Source organism: Colobus angolensis, unplaced genomic scaffold, assembly GCF_000951035.1.
Source record: "Colobus angolensis palliatus isolate OR3802 unplaced genomic scaffold, Cang.pa_1.0 Scaffold289, whole genome shotgun sequence".
NCBI classification, from domain to species: domain Eukaryota; kingdom Metazoa; phylum Chordata; class Mammalia; order Primates; family Cercopithecidae; genus Colobus; species Colobus angolensis.
The window spans coordinates 1,042,072-1,049,584 of NW_012116143.1; the positions used below are offsets into that span (position 1 = coordinate 1,042,072).

Genomic DNA, 7,513 nt, shown 5'->3' on the forward strand with positions numbered 1-7,513 from the left:
TACCTTGGTGTACAAAGCACAGCAAGTCAGAAGTAGAATGGGGATTTTGAACTTGAGAAGTGTACACTTGAAAGGGAGTTTAAGTAGTTAACCCCTTCTACTCTGCCCTTTTATTTTCTAAACTGAGAATACCAAGGTTCAGAGCAGTCCTGCCTGAAACGGGCTGTTGCGGTGATCCATTTACTTTATTTGTTTATTTTATTTTTTGAAAGGAAGTCTCAGTCTGTCACCCAGGTTGCAGTGCAGTGGCACAATCTCAGCTCACTGCAACCTCCTCTTCCCACGTTCAAGTGATTCTCCTGTCTCAGCCTCCCGAATAGCTGGGATTACAGGTGTGCACCACCACACCTGGCTAATTTTTGCATTTTTAGTAGAGATGGGGTTTTGCCATGTTGGCCAGGCTGGTCTTGAACTCCTGACCTGAAGTGATCCACCCACCTCGGCCTCCCAAAGTGCTGGGATTACAAGCATGAGCCACCGTGCCCAGCCTCCACTGACTTTAACCAAAAGACATGGAAGTACTGGGATGTCCTAGGGAAATCTCTGTATCTCAGACAGACTTTTTGCCCCCAGTGTGTAGTGTAACCCAATTTCCCCTTTGATAATCAGGACCAATTGGCCTAAATACAGTAACTCCCTTTCTACCTCTTTCCTTGCCTTTTAATTCGGAGGCATAAGTCTTGCTCAAGATCACTAAACTATTCAGTGGGAAACAGAACTAGAATTCAGGGTCCTTGCCTCTGAATAATAATAAACACTATTTACAAATGCTTACTATATACCCCACATCTTCCAAGCACATTCCAAAAAGCAGCTCCTTTAATCCTTACAATAATACTTTTGGGGAAGATACTATTATTATCCCCATTTTACAAAAGGAAAAAAATGAAACCAAGATGTGGAGAGCTCAAGTAACAAGATCACACAGCTGGTCAGTGAAAGAGCTGGGATTTGAACCAAGGTTTGGATGCCAGGTCTCCACTCTTACACACTAGGTCATACTGCTTCCTTCCGGTCAGTCCACATCTTCCAATTCAATGATATTTTCACTTCATAAGCTAAAAGTAACTGAATATGAGATCCCTGAGGGCAGGAACATCTTCCCTTCTATCTCCTGCTCTGGCACAGCACCTGACACAGAATCAGTATTTATTAAGAGTTTTATGGCCATTTTGGCTGTCTGAGCAGCACCATGGTGGTTGGCAAGAACAAGCACCTTATGAAAGGCGGCAAAAAGGGAGCCAAGAAGAAAGTGGTTGATCCATTTTCTAAGAAAGATTGGTATGATGTGAAAGCACCTGCTATGTTCAATATAAGAAATATTGGAAAGATGCTCGTCACCAGGACCCAAGGAACCAAAATTGCATCTGATGATCTCAAAGGTCGTGTGTTTGAAGTGAGTCTTGCTGATTTGCAGAATGATGAAGTTGCATTTAGAAAATTCAAGCTGATTACTGAAGATGTTCAGGGCAAAAACTGCCTAACTTCCATGGCATGGATCTTACCCGTGACAAAATGTGTTCCATGGTCAAAAAGTGGCAGACAATGATTGAAGCTCATGTTGATGTCAAGACTACTGATGGTTACTTGCTTTGTCTGTTCTGTGTTGGTTTTACTAAAAAATGCAACAATCAGATACGGAAGACCTCTTATGCTCAGCACCAACAGGTCCGCCAAATCCGGAAGAAGAGGATGGAAATCATGACCCGAGAGGTGCAGACAAATGACTTGAAAGAAGTGGTCAATAAGTTGATTCCAGACAGCACTGGAAAAGACATAGAAAAGGCTTGCCAATCTATTTATCCTCTCCATGATGTCTTCGTTAGAAAAGTAAAAATGCTGAAGAAGCCCAAGTTTGAATTGGGAAAGCTCATGGAGCTTCATGATGAAGGCAGGAGTTCTGGAAAAGCCACTGGGGACGAGACAGGTACTAAAGTTGAACGAGCTGATGGATATGAACCACCAGTCCAAGAATCTGTTTAAAGTTCAGACTTCAATTAGTGTCAAATAAAAAGTGCTATTTGTGAAAAAAAAAAAAAAAGTTTTATGAATGGAATTGAGCGACTCTAGGTAACAAAATTGGACAACTCCAACTTCCCACCTTGCTTTCTGGAGACCAGGCTCAGCTGGGCAACAGAACTGCCCATCACTGTGAGGTTTCTGAAAAAAAAATGGGCTCCAGATTCCAAAGGATGGCCTTACCAGTGGATCCCCATAACACATCCTGTTAGAAAGTCCTGGATGGCCTATACCCAATAAGAAGACCAATCAATTTATCCAAAAATAAATAAATCAACAAGGCAGGAAGCTACCACAGAATACACTCAGTAGAACTGTGCTTCATAACCCACCTGGAAGCCATGGGAAAGAACTGACTCTGAGAACTCTGATCTGCCCTCTGACTGATTAGGACTGAGAAATGGGTGCAAGAGAAAGGAATTCTTTGAGGGGCCAAAAAAGCCTCATGAGCACCACATTTTTAAAGAGACTTCCATTCATTGATTTATTATTACTTTTGTTACAAACGTGATGAGAGTGGGGCAGAGCCTGGTGGGCCACATATTAGTAAGAATAATGTAGATCTTGAAATAATTCACATGAAAAAAAAAATGAAGTGGCTTCCTTCAGTGTGTCTATGTCTGTCTATGGTAGGCAAAAATCAATGCCTAGTTCCTCTAGATTTTCTGAGGAATGCCTAAATAGGGCCTGTGTTGAGATTCTGCTAATAAAATACACATGCAGAAAACAGGCTTTTACAGCAACTCAATGTTCTCTGTGCTGATGTTGAAAAAATGTATTAGTGCCCTCCTCAAAGAATAACCCCGCATATCTAACATTTTTGTTGTCATCCAGGCCACATAAGGCCTAAGTGATTTACTGAGATATACCTTACAATAATAGCTGTGACTATTAAAACCCTACTATTACAAGGAGCCCTACATATATCATCCAATTTAGTCCTCCCACCAAATCCGCAAAGTAGACATGATTAATGGTATTTACAGAAGATCTGAAATTTAGAAAGGCTAAGGTACTTACCCAAGTTTGCACAGAGGAAATTAAAGCCGAAGCTAAAGCCAAAGACTTCCCCCTTTGCCATATTGCCTCTGGACAGCGAGACCCCAGTCCTTATCCAGGCTGTAGGCCATTCTAAGCCCCACAGAAAATGAGTTCGCAATATAAGAAATGGGCTGTGATCACAATTATTTACGAGTATCATATCTTAGATACATGTTAGCTAAGGTCTGAAAGTACAAAAAACATAGCATCTCTTTGCAAAAAGGTGATATAATTCAACATCTTCATTTTACTAAAGAAGAAACTAAAGCCCAGGGAGGTAAACCATACTTTAGCACAACCAACATTGTGATACACCCACTATGGGCAGAATTTTGTGCCAGTTTGCACATTTAGTTGGGGAGATAAAGAAACTATGCCAATTATGAAAGCAATGAGCAGAAGAGTTGTAAGGCACCATCTCCTTCTAGGAATCTCTTCTAAGCAAACATCAAAGATGTTGTCAGATTTATATGCAAACAAGTTCATTGTAGTATTATTTATAATAGCAAAAATTTGATAGAAAACTAAATGTCTAACAATACCAACATAGATAATTATATCAATTATGTCACTAAAGTCATGTGCTGTGTAATGACGTTTGAGTCAACAAACTACATATACAACACCGTGGTCCCGTGAGATTATAATGCTATATTTTTACTATAACTTTTCTACATTTAGATACACAAATACCACTCTGTTCTCATTGCCTCCAGTATTCAGTACAGTCACATGCTGTACAGGTCTGTAGCCTAGGAGCAACAGGCAGTACCATGTAGCCTAGGTGTATAGTAGGCTGTGCCACGTGGGTTTGTGTGAGTACATTCTATGATGCTTGCACAATGATGAAATTGCCTAAGGAAGTCTTTCTCAAGCATAGCTCCATCATTAAGTAATGCATGACTGGATATAGTGAAACACTGAACAACCATTCAGATCACATTTTATAAGAATATTTTAATCATCTGAACAAATGTTCTTAATATAATAAGTGAAAACAGCAGGATACAATATTGTATATACAGTTTGAACATAATTTCAGACCATTTTCAACCAAAATGTTAACAGTGGCCAATTCTAGGCGGTGGAATATGGTGATTATTATTTTCTTCTTCACGCTCCTTGTATTTTCCAAATTGTCCACAATGAGCTGTATAACTTTCATAATGAGCCAAACAAGCAATTTTTTTTTTTTTTGAGACAAAGTCTCGCTCTGTCGCCCAGGCTGAAATGCAGTGGTGCGATCTCGGCTCACTGCAACCTCCGCTTCCCAGGTTCAAACAATTCTTCTGCCTCAGCCTCTCAAATAACTGGGATTACAGATGCGCACCACCATGACTGGCTAACTTTTTGTATTTTTAGTAGAGACAGGGTTTCACCACGCTGGCCAGGCTTGTCTCAAACTCCTGACCTCGTGATCGGTTCACCTCAGCTTCCCAAAGTGCTGGGATTACAAGTGTGAGCCACTACGCTCGTCCCACAAGCAATATTTTTTTAAAAGTGCTTGGCAACCTCTTCATAGATTACTTTCCATTGGCGCCATCTTCAAGTAAGGGACTGTAAGTAAGGAAAAATAGATGAGGGCAAATAACCTAAGGACATAAACTTCATTCTTTTTGCATCAGGGCGTTGTTGAATGCTCCTGAGCAAAGGGATAATAGCCACAGTTGGACTTTCAGAGGAACCTCTGCCGTGGGGCAGAGAATGGGGAGGAAGGGACTGAAAGCAGACGCCAATCAGGCTGTGACTGCAGTGGTCAGGGCAGCTGGTGGCTCATGAAGGCTGCAGCAGGTGAATGCTGTGGAGAGAGAGAAAGGGACTGTGTCAGAGACATCACAAAGGCCTAGTGCTGGCTGTTTGTGGAGATGAGGGAGAAACCACCCAGCTGGGAAAAGGAAATGCTGAACGTCAGTTACAGTGCAATTTCAACATGGCCCCTGGGACTTTGTACTGAATAAATGAAACATAGGCATGGAAGACAAAATGTGAATTAATAAACCTCCTACAAGAACTATTTCTCCTTAGCTTAACAAGCCAGGAGCTGCCATCTGACTCATGGTTAATTTCATTCTGGTCATTCTGAATTGCATTACTGACATCATGGCTGTGCAGTGGAAGATGTAATAGAATCAATACTCTAATCACTCCTAGCCATGCCCAGCATGGTTCCCAGACAGAAAAGAAGAGCTGGCAAATGTCTCAACATTTATTGTTTTCCTCCTCTTCTTGCTCTTGCCCATTTTTTTTTTTCTTTTTTAGCTCTGCAATTTGCACTTTTCCCTAACAGCTGACTATCAGAGTCACACCAAGGAGGTCTTAAAAATATGGAGAGAAACAAAGCTACTGGAAATATACACACTGATATATTCATAGTGCCATCTGTAGGCAGTGGAATTCATGGTAATGGGTATTGCTTCGTTCTATTTAGCCATGTTTCTCAAGACTTTTCCAATTAATGTGTATTAATTTTGGAAAGAGGAAAAAAGGTAATGTTAAAATGTCAAATCATGCAAACAAAAGAAAAGAGTTTTTTTAACAGTGGCTGGGGCACCAGAGCTGCAATGGGAGCATTGGTGTTTATGGTTGACTCCAGTGCCAATGTTGGCAAGCAAGTTGTTTAAACATAGCAGCTGCAATTCAGACAATCCTATTCTCCCACCTGTTCTCATTTCAGAGGCCCCTGCACTATGACTCCTTTTAGGTCCTAGGGCTTCTTCATCTGTTCATAGCCTCAGCTCATCCTCCACCAGACATTTCCACCATCCTTGAACATCTCACGTGGGATATTTGAGTTTTAAATTGCCTCTTTCCTTATGGACAAAAAAGTTTTGCCCCATTAAAGAATTCTTGCTATTTGGCAGGCTTTCCATTGTTGCAATGATGACGATGACGATGACGATGATGATGACGATGACGATGATGATGATGATGATGACAATGTTACTGTTTTGAACTGGGATTTTCCCTTACTCCCTAAAATTACACATACAGATTGCCTACCATCTCAGATAAGGGCATATGTAGTATATAAACAAATGGCAATACATCTTTATAAGCTGCAAGACTAATCAATGTCTCAGGAGAGCTAGAACAGTTAGTTTCCTAAAGTGTAAGAACATATGGCAATACTGAAGATTTTCTCTTTCAACCAAAATTTACTGACCTGAATGATATGCTAGGCACTGTGCTTGGGACTGAGGTAGAGCCAGGGATGCCAAGGTGAACAAGACAGGGCACTTACAGTCAGTGACAGAAAGAGAATCCAGCTCTTGCATTTCAGAATGATAAATGCCAGAATGAAACTCCCCAAAAGGCACTTTGGGGAGCTCAAGGCAGGGCACATCTAGGTGAAGAGAAGAACAGCAAGGCTTTCATAGGAGCTGATGCAGCTAGTTCCAAAAGATGAATGTGATTTTCAAAGAGCTGTAGGTATACCTGGTAGAGGGGCAGTGCATGTGGAGATCAATAATCTCACAGCCATAGGCTAGGTGGCATGCAGGAAAAGGATTTGGAAGGTGATCAAACTGATAAGTCATGTTGAGAAGTTTGAACTTCATATTACAGACCATAAAGAGTCATCGAAAGCTTTCAAGCAAAGAATAACCTGGACAGATTCCTATTTTAACCATATGGGACATGGGCTAGAAAAGGCAGAGAAGAAAATAGGCAAAAGGATGCAGAAGGTAACTTTAGAAAAGAAGCTCTCAATGGGAGTGGTATTGCCTCCTAAGCAATGTTCTAGAAATGTATGAGATGTCTTCACTATCAAAACAGTTGGGGGACACAGTGTCATTTAGTTGTCAGAGGCTAACAATGTTAGATGTACTGCAATGAGCAGCACAGTCACATATGAGGAAGAATTCACTTTCAAATATACCACCAGACAATCATACAGGTCAAAAACCTGTTAATAATGATCTCAGCAGCCCAGAACATAATTCCATTTTGCATATAAACATAAAGTACTATGTATAAACTTTATATGTGCTATAAAGATTGATATATAGATCAACGGAATAAAATTGAGAGTCCACAAATACATCCTTACATTCTTGGGCAACTGATCTCAATGCCCAACAATGTGAGGGTGTATTTCTGGACTCTTAATTTTATTTTATTTTCAATTTTATTAAATTTATGAATGTAAGAGTGTATTTCTAGACTCTTATTTTTCCTGTTGAATTGTCTTGACACTAAGACACCAAATTGTCTTGACACCAAGACAATTCAATAGGGAAAAGATCAGTATTTTCAACAAATGGTGCTGAGTCTACTAGATACACACATGCAAAAGACTGAAGGTGGGCCGGGCGCGGTGGCTCATGCCTGTAATCCCAGCACTTTGGGAGGCAGAGGCAGGCGGATCTTGAGGTCAGGAGATGGAGACCATGGTGAAATCCTGTCTCTACTGAAAACCCCGTCTCTACTAAAAATACAAAAAATTAGCCGGGCG

The 7,513-nt window shown here is 40.8% G+C and overlaps 1 protein-coding gene and 1 pseudogene across 2 annotated transcripts in view; both read left to right on the forward strand.

Annotated features, from left to right (window-relative positions):
* SLC7A14 (solute carrier family 7, member 14) overlaps positions 1-7,513 on the forward strand; it is a 118,898-nt gene that overhangs the window by 24,332 nt on the left and 87,053 nt on the right. The window lies entirely within an intron of this gene.
* LOC105516721 lies at positions 1,171-2,041 on the forward strand (annotated as a pseudogene). The gene has a single exon (XR_001002534.1). The product of XR_001002534.1 is annotated as a 40S ribosomal protein S3a pseudogene (transcript).